We start from the raw sequence: 9951 nt of genomic DNA, 5'->3' as shown, positions 1-9951 counted from the left end.
TAGTAAAAATAACACTTCATAATAACTTTATTTTCTTAGCTTTTTTATTATTATTGCTAAAAGTTTATACAAAGCATTGTTTCCTCCATCTTTGCCACTAATCCATATTTTCCATAGTAAAATTAAATATTTTAAAAACAAATTTCTTCAATGAGCGTTTTTAAATAATGCACAGAGGAATATTAAACTCTGTGGCTTCTGTATATTTAAAAAGAATAAAAATACTAGCTGAGCAAGAAACAAACACTGATATTTATGTACTTAATTAATGAACAAAATCTATATGTAGGAATAACAACTAATTCTAACTTCAACGCTTGTAATAAAGTATTCACTTTCATATGCGTACAGCTGATCTACGGAGAATGGTTCTTGTGCAAAATATACTATACTTGTTCCTACCAAAAGTCATCTACGAGTGCAACAAGATACAACCTAAGCATGAGTTCAAGTAATATTTCCTTTAAAAGGACGTCATCCGAGGGTGGTAGAAAGAAACACACCAGTTTCTAAATACACAACAACGCCACCTTGGAGACATAAGACACATTTCACACAAGTTACTTATGCGTGATTTCCCTTCGTTTAATTTACACCAATTTCATTAAGTATCAACCCCCATATTTTCCTCCCCTCCCTCATGCAAAGAAAGCAGTTGTCCGGGTTCCTTCCTGGATACAAGGCGCCTGGGTTCTAAAACATAGCAGCATGATCTTGGTTTTTGCTATAATTCACTTAAATGATTTCCAAAATCTAAATGCCTCAATGAATTTAAGTACTTTATATTGCTAACTTCACAGTAAATGTTATGGCAATTAACATCAGTGATATATGTATCAAAACACAAGAATTGTTTTTAAATCTTAATTTCATTCAGCAATCTGTGTTGTAAAGGTCATTAAAGTGAATAAAATGACTGTAACTTATACAGTTTTTTTAAAAAATAACTCCTTAAAATATATTATAATGATGATTCCCAAATAAATTATCAACTCAGTTCGTGATATTGGCAGTTAGTACACTATTGATTATCGCTGTCCAATTTGGGTAACCTAGAAATTTATTAAAATAAAATGTTATTATTAAAAAAATTCAAACATCTTAATACACTACAAGAAATTCAAACCTTATATTTTACTTTACGAGTTAGCCTTCAACCAACACGCAACCGGTAGCAAGAACTACAAAATATATTTATCTGGAAACTTTCTCGCACTGACAGTCAGTATCGCGGAAATCATTTTCTTTGATGAGGAATATGTGCTTTAAATAACAGATAGAGGAGAATATTGTTTACAACAAGCCTCATCATTGTGCTATTTTATTGTATCTGTAGCCGAGTAAAATAACACAATAAATTAGCCATGGAAGTAAAATATTTAAAATTAAATCAACAACCAACTTTACTTACCCATCTAAATAGAAAATCATTTTGGTATTATAAATTTTAACGCTGATTTCAGGCTCATGTTCTGTTAAAAAAATTTAATTATATTTAATATATTTTATATTAGCTTCATAATGACAATTTCTCGGTGTTTTTAAGAGAATTCCTTTAAAGTAATAAATCAAACTTCTTGCATTAAACTTTATACACCTATCAAAAAGAAGAGTTAGTTGGAGGGTTTGGTCAAATTATTGCAGCAATATGATTATTTGTGTACATATTTAGTGACAAGGTACTTCAAAAAGCTCTTACGACTCGACCCTGCCAGGATTTGAACCTGGAGTCTTCTGATCCGTAGTCAGACGCGTTATCCATTGCGCCACAGGGCCTTCGATATTGAAATGTAATTTACTCGATATATAATGTTAATTATTTAAATATCATGCCTATTTTGCGCAATTCTATTAATAGTATTGCATATTGGTCTGTCCGCCGCAGGGTCAAGGGTGTAGGAGCGGAGGAGCGGGTTAATGACAGAAGCCAAAGGTCGCCACCTTGGATTTAGATGACATTAACTTTGACCATGACTTGAACTCAAACTTTATCTCGGTTGAAGTATGACACCCTTGTAAAATTTGACATACGATTCCATTATTAACTAAAATCTAAAAAAAAAAAAATTAAACAAGAATTTCATAAAAATATAAATACCTATATTTAAAAATTATATTACTATGGCATCAAGCCACATTCCTCTGTTTTAGCACATCATGTTAAATTATTAAAATATTTATAAAATATTCGTAATAAGTCAATAATATTGTAAATATAAAATCACTTGCGTCATGTATTTCGAAGATACTGGATTCGATTGTATATACTTTAAAAATGTCTCTTTTTTTTCAAATTATTTATCCCAAAGACCTTTACCAAAGTATATTAGTATAGTAAGAATGGAGTTACGGAAACCATATAGGAGGCCACCATATTAGATTACGTTTTATTATTCAAAGGTGCGTGCTGCGACAATACTGTTTTCTCTTTAGCTGCTAGAGTGCACTACTGTCCAGTACCATATTGTCAACTATCAGAGCTTCCGAAATAGTATTGACTTTCTTGGCCACAATTTTGAAATTATAGAAATATTAACTAAAATTATAGAACAAAATACATGTCTTAGATTAAATATTGCATATCAATATAAAAATTGGTTCGATATATTGCTGTACTTGGTACGATCAATGGTCTTGGTATAAAATACTGAATAAATCGCCAGTTAAAATAATTTCCCGGATTCAATTATATGTGTTAACCCACTTAGGGAATTATTTCCCAAAAATGCTTTCTTAGTTCTCAACTTCGTTATATAAGGAACTTTCCTGCAGAATTTCGTGATTCTTAAACCACTGGTTTAAGCTGTGCTTTATCTGTCATTCAGTGTGCCCGCTGGGATTTCTCAAATTATCATCCCCTATTTAACCAATTTACATGACGTATTTTCAGAAATCCTTTCTTAGTGCCTACCTACGTTATATAAGTAACTCGTATCCAAAATTGTATGCCTCTAAACCCAACAGTTTAATCTGTACGTTGTCTGACATTCAGTGATACAGTTTTATTAAGCAAAATATAATTACTATTATCTTACAAATACAGAGTATATACATAATTATTATCAATTCCTTTAATTCAATGTGAATTTTAAGACAGTCATTTGCATGTTTTGGCTTGAGTTTAAGACATTCATTTCGTGACACTTGATTACCACATATCACAATTGTGCCGCACTGTGGCTGGGTTTATCGAGCAACACTGTTCATGGCACATGCGACTACTACAATATGCAAAAGTCTTATCACAGTAGATACATCAGTGCCTAAATATGGGTGATAATAGCGCAACGGTGTTGGAATATGATGAGATGAGTGCCATTGCCGAACATGTAGACAAAGTTTTTCGTTATATGATGACATGGCACCAGTTCAAGTGTCTTCTGCTGAAGAAACTGTCTTAGTTAATATCGTTGCAGCTACCGCATGATTTCTACAGTCGTCTACATCGCTGTCATTGAGATATACGCTGTTGTCAACGTCACTGCCATCTAGGTTGTAAATGCTACGTCAGGCTAGTACGAAAAAGCTAAAACTGAAAATGGTATGGATGCCATCAAGAACTCCAGCCATAGTATACTATAGTTTTGATAATATAATGACTACCAGGAGAGTTTATCCGTGCTATTCCATACTCTTTCTGCTCCAAACGTATCATACCTCAAGTCACAGACATAGCAACGAAGACTTTCCGCACTACGAGGCTTACTCTAATGCCATACTCGCTTTGATTTTACTTCCTATTGGACCATCAATTTTGAATAACTCCGATAAGAACAACAGTCTTCATGCTTTCAGCAAACCATAATTTTATCCTGCAACCTAAGGCCCATTACATGCATGTGAGACGAGTATCCTAACCGCACGAGCTATATACGACCAATACATTATAATTAATTTTGTAAATGGATTGGGAATATTCTTGTCTAATTAGATATTTTTTATGTTACATTGACATTTAAACAACTGTACCACTACAAAATAGTGTTCGCAGTAATACTGGGATCATATCTTAATGAGACGTTCATGCTTTGTGTTCCTGAAATAGCTTTCCAGTATTAACTGCGCCTATTAATACGCATTATAAAGAAAATAAAGTCAAATTATATTATATTCGTTACGTTTTTCATGGTTTATAAAATAATTGTTTATGAATGATGCATTAATTAGTGTATGTAATTATGCGCAATTTCGTAAGTAATACCCAGTATTATCTTAAAAAAACGTATTTCATATTTTCATAAAAAATAATTAGTGTTAAAAAAATTCTTTCTTGTAGTAGTACAAACTATTAATGGCATTAGATTTCTAAAGAATATTTTGAAAAAAATTACTAATTTTTTAATTGTAACAAACATTTTGCAACACTTGTAGAAATTTATGAGCCTCAGCCTACCGTTGGATATTTGACATGCTATATGCCTTCTCTTAGAAGTCTTCATATAAAATTTGGAAAACTTATCAATCATGTCTTAGTCAAGTATATCTAATGGAGTTACTCAATTACCATATAAGACGCGCTTTACGCCTTCTATGAGACTAATTTCAGGCACGTATATTAAGCGTACACGAACCATGGACTTAGAGTGCCCATACTAATATCTCTGACACAAACTTTAGGTTGAAAAACCAACAAAGGAACTAATTCGCCGAACAATGTGTTCGGCCTTATGACCTTATATGGTACTCGTTACGTCTATGAGTACAATTGTGACCGATCATTCGAAATTGCAGTGACAACACTGGAATGCATAAACGATTACGGGACGAAATTAAGAATCCACGAGGACCACAACACACATTTTAGAGTAAATCTACAATTTTTTGGTATGATTTATGCCTCTTCAAAAAGATAATTTAAGATTGTATCATTTAAGATGCATTTCAGGGATGTGGGGGGAAATCATCTAATCGTTTGCTGGAGATATCCCGATAAACAATGGAAAGCATGAATCAGGTTCAAAACCCAGCTCCTTTAAAAGCAAGTACAGAAGTTCAGTGTATCACCACTGCCCTATGTCGCTTCTAAAATCCATCAAATACTAAGTCCATTGTGAAACACAAGAAATTTTATACATTGGTATCATTTATCCCACGTACAAAGCATTCTAAATATTGTACTGTACACGTTAAGATTCTTCAACAATTTGAAGAATTGATTATTCTATTATGAAATTCCAAATTGACACCTGCCATACATTGTATATCAATGATAAATTCTTGAAGTAACACTTATTTACAACTGGTAGCGTAAGTTATGGCGATGACTCATAATAGTCCAATGAAAAGTGATACATTCAGGAGTGGTGTGGCTAAATGAGAATACATTATACGCATTACGGAAATAGGTCCAATATACTCAGAATTTTCAGCAACCATATTTGAATCCTATATCCCGAACGCCTCTATATTAACACCCATTACACTCATATGGGACAATAGTGTCCTATACTAATGTAAAATTACATATTTAGCAAATTTGTACATTTACAAGAAATTAACTCTATCACTACAGAAATAATTTGCGCAATAATACTGGGTTCGGATTTTTACCCGTGCACTTATGCTTGGTGTTGTTCCATTGTTTCAATAGTTTGCAACTTTATGGGCATGAGACGTTTAGCACCGGTATGTAATAAATGGGGTTATAAAAATTGTTTAAAAAAACTGTTTTACTGTTAAACATAAAAATAAAAGCGGTAATTGTATTTAAATGTTTGGCTACTGTGGATTATTTAAACTAAAATTCAACACTATTAGTTTAATCAATACATCACTAAATATTAAACCTACGAATAAGAAAAAATATTCACGTGTATGTACTTAAAATAATTGAAGGTGTAGCTCACCGTTACTTCTCTATGGCGGAGACGATGTGGGATAATACTGAGTGCTCCACTTCACACTCGGGCAAGCATTATAGAAGCGATGCTACTGTGGTGCATTTATCGTTACATTGGAAAATAAAAATAACTGTTTTCTGACCTCTATTAACGCAAGTTATACTGAATGAAACTAACCAAAAGTCCAGTTCATCCCTAACTACTCCACTGATTATAACTCCAGAATCATTAATTCCTGTTAGTTTGTAAAACGATCAGTTGTGATTGTATCGTTGCCTCTTGTTGCATTGCTATTAGCAACATCATTTATCACATGTGCTGACGTGGTGTTTTTTGTTTCTGTGGTTATCCTTTCATTTCTAAACACGTTCCAATTTTTTTTGGGCTACTTTTTCGCTGCACCCATTTTTGAAATGATTAATTCTACCTAGAGACGATTAGGTTGATTAATCCGCTCGAAGAGCATTTATATCGTGTACACTTACTTATATCAAATCACATCTGTAAGTATGTTACAGACTATTAATATAATGGTTTATTTGAGAGATGTTCAATTATATACACCCACACAAACCGCACGTACTAAACACTCAAATCCAAAACAACCCCTACCTCGGGCGGATAAAACACAGATCGTATGCCTGTAACAGAAAAACTTTTAAAACGTATTATATTTTTTTCCAAAAGTCGTGTCATCTGTCACACGAGGTAAGAATATTAGTGATCATAAATCAGTGCAGTAATTTATTATTTTTTCTGATGACCACTTTATCACAACACTGTCATATAAACAGAAAATTTAAAAAAAAAATGAATTTTTTTTTATAATAAAACACAATTTATTGTTAAACATAGAAATAAACACATTAGTTATATTTAAATTTTTGCCAGTGTATATTATTCAAAATAATAATATACACATGTTTCATAATCAATCCACTTCTCAATATTAAAACTCCCTAAAAAAGTATAAAATGTTCATGTGAAAGTAATAAGTATATTTATCAGTGTGGATGCCTACAACAAATAAGGTTTTTGTACATGGACGGTTCCAATTAACGAGTACTGAAATTGATCTGAATAACGCATGACGTCATGTACTACCCTAAGCTTGGATGTGACCCGAAACATGTAATCAGGAGGCAACGTAGTAAACGATAGTTATGTTAAAAATGCAAGTCACGTCAATCTCTGTCATTATTTTATCGGCTGGCGACGATGAAAACCGATCCTTTATATAAGGGATGACAATTTAGAATTGTCTTGTACAAACAAGATTTTTTTTTTTTTCAGCGAGTGAAATTAATTAGTGTTGTGGGCGGGTGTAGTGGTTGAATAACGCCACTTCGACCCCCTCCCCAACAAAACCCACAAAAACATGATAAAACCCTTACAACACAGATTTCTAGGCCATCAGCGGCTTGTACCGCAGCGTTTAACCTGTGACCCGATCCTTCCTCGCCTACATCAATCACTTGCGACGTTGTTGTCGACTCTCCCCTCCTCCCTATTCCCTATCCTTGTCGCCTGCTACTTCCCGCAGGGGTTCTCCTCGGCGGCCATACGCTCTGAGGTCGCGCTCACGAAGAGCAGGATACATTCCGAGCGAATCTCGTTAATGTGTAGTGTCTGACACGTAGTCTGAGTACCAGAGTCGCTGGCTGGCGTGCCAAGAGTCTGAGTGTGGTGTTGTCACGTTGCTTCCACACAGCGGGAGGCAATATCCCACCACTACAGCTTCATAGTCAAGGTGCGATCCAATTTCATGGCTGACTTTCATCATTATTATCATTACGTACTCACTAAAATATACCTTCTCTCAAGGGTTTTTGTTTTCAATTCTTATAATTTTTATCCAAAACTTTTGTCTAAAAATATGTTTACTACATGAACCATTGCTGTAAGTGATTGCAAAAATAATGGTTTTAAATTTAAAAAATGCATAACATACTTAATACTATTCATTTAAAATCTGTTCAAATTGTTTATAAATATTATAATTTTTACCTATAACTTTTGTCTGATATAATTTTTGATAATACAAACCATTACCGCAACGGGTGAAAGTAACAAGGGTAGGAGAAATAAATGTCTTTACTTTTTTTAATTTACTACCAAATACATCTTAATTTATGTAAAACGCCTAACTTTATCAAAAATCTTTGACTGAACAAATTTTTGATGAATCAAACTATATATTAAAATTAAAATAAAATATACGTCGGATTTATTAATTACCATCTTATTAATACCTATAACCCTTTTCCAAAAAAAAATATTTATACAATCACGTATTAGTGCCACAGAGGAAAAATAGTATTTGAAGATAAAAAATAATTGCTCAACTACCTTAGTAGTTTAATATCAAATTCGTTAAGACATCCAATACTAGAAACATTAAGTTAAAAACATTGAATATATTTTATAACTCGTCGGAGTAATACCAAAATATGTTATTATGATAATATAATTATTTAATAAATGATACATTGATCTTTATTAAATAGTGGCATAATTATATAATGTTATGTACGCTATATTTAGTTCTTAAAATGTTTCACGAGTTTAAAGAGGATTCCAAAATGTTTACAGAAGAAATAAATAGTTCGATATCTACCTACGCATGTAGGCTGTGCCGAAATGATTGATTTTATATTTTAGTAATGAAACCCATATGTCTTACAAAGTGAATAGTATTAAACACATTAAACTGCCCATGACAAAAATTTTAATAATTACTTTTGTTTTTGGCAAAACCTCATTAAAATTCACTATGTGGCACTTATTCAACACATCATTTTGCTGGAACCAGTTTTATTATTTTATGACTCGATGCATTCCAGCACGGTAGCAGGTATTCTGGATTAGAGTATCAAGGTAAGATATTATTTTGCACTTTTAATTATCTAAATAAGTCACAATACTTGTCACAACCAATAAAACTCGCAGGACATGCACATGTTCTATCGGGGTTTGTTTTATTTTTGTCATGAAGCGACAAATACAGGACTGCACAGGAGCTGGTGCCGTCTACCCCGGCGAGGGGCGCACCAGCCTGGGGCGGCGGGGCGGGGCGGCCGCCCGGTGAGACCAGGGCCGGCGCGGCTTCGGGCGGCCCAGGTCCCTCCGCGCGCCGCTGGTCGGCTCCTCAGCAGCTGGTGCGGCCTCTCCGTCTCCTCCAGCCACTGGCACTGCGCAGGTTCAAACACTTGCTGCAGCCTGCCTCCCTGCAGCCCAGCCTCACTCGGGACAGCGGCTACGTGTCCAACATTCCGCAACTTACCACCTTATCTCCTTTAAACATTAACTGCAATGCGCAAAACTAACATATGTACATTGCTATAACAGCAAATGTACATGTAGTATGTGCAGGTTTATAACATTCACACTTCTCAAAATCACACAAAACACCTACCTACAATATATTTGTTCTCTTATAGCTATGTTTTCTTTGTACAATAAACAGCGCAGAATATATTTTTAAGTGAGAAATGAAAAAATACTTAAACTTACCTAATTATATTTTACTTTTTGCAACTTATCTCGTGTATTAATAGTGTCCAGGAAGAAGGTCAGTTACGTCATATGAATGAATAAATTAATAAAGACATAATTTAGTTACCTATATAATTTAAATTTTATATTTTAACGTATATTTTACTGATATTTTGTAATACAACAATCAATGGTATTCTATAAATGTAACCTATCACAAATAACAAGCGTTGTATAGGAGATTACTTTGTTCGTTTGAGCTGTCAGTTCTCAATATTGTCTCACGACTGTTAGTTATCGCTGTCATTTAATTGGGAGTTGATTCAACGAAGTCTGAAACCAGCTAGAGCCAACCGGAAAATAGTATATGATTATTGTTTTAAACTACTAGAAACCCGCTCATGTGTCTTATTCCGGTATAAATTTTAATTAATTGAGTTTTTTTTTTGTTTCTTTTGGTGTTTGTAAAGGTAACAGAGTTTTAAGAGCGCCGTCAGTCGGTGTGTGCGTGTGTTAGTGTGGCGGGATGGTAAGCGCGACGCACGCTGGTGCTTCTAGCACAGTATAGCCTTTAAGTGCAAGACTCTGAATTTGTCTTCTCGTCGCAGGATAACTG

General features: G+C 33.8%; 1 non-coding gene across 1 annotated transcript; it reads right to left on the bottom strand.

Moving 5' to 3' along the window:
* Positions 1–1703: 1703 nt before the first annotated feature.
* Positions 1704–1776, bottom strand: Trnar-acg (transfer RNA arginine (anticodon ACG)). Its single transcript has one exon. It is a non-coding gene; the product is annotated as a tRNA-Arg (tRNA).
* Between the last annotated feature and the right edge of the window lie 8175 nt (positions 1777–9951).

Source organism: Bacillus rossius, chromosome 1 (assembly GCF_032445375.1).
Source record: "Bacillus rossius redtenbacheri isolate Brsri chromosome 1, Brsri_v3, whole genome shotgun sequence".
Taxonomy (NCBI): domain Eukaryota; kingdom Metazoa; phylum Arthropoda; class Insecta; order Phasmatodea; family Bacillidae; genus Bacillus; species Bacillus rossius.
Note: the sequence above shows the minus strand (reverse complement) of the source record. Positions and strands in the feature narration are given on the sequence as shown.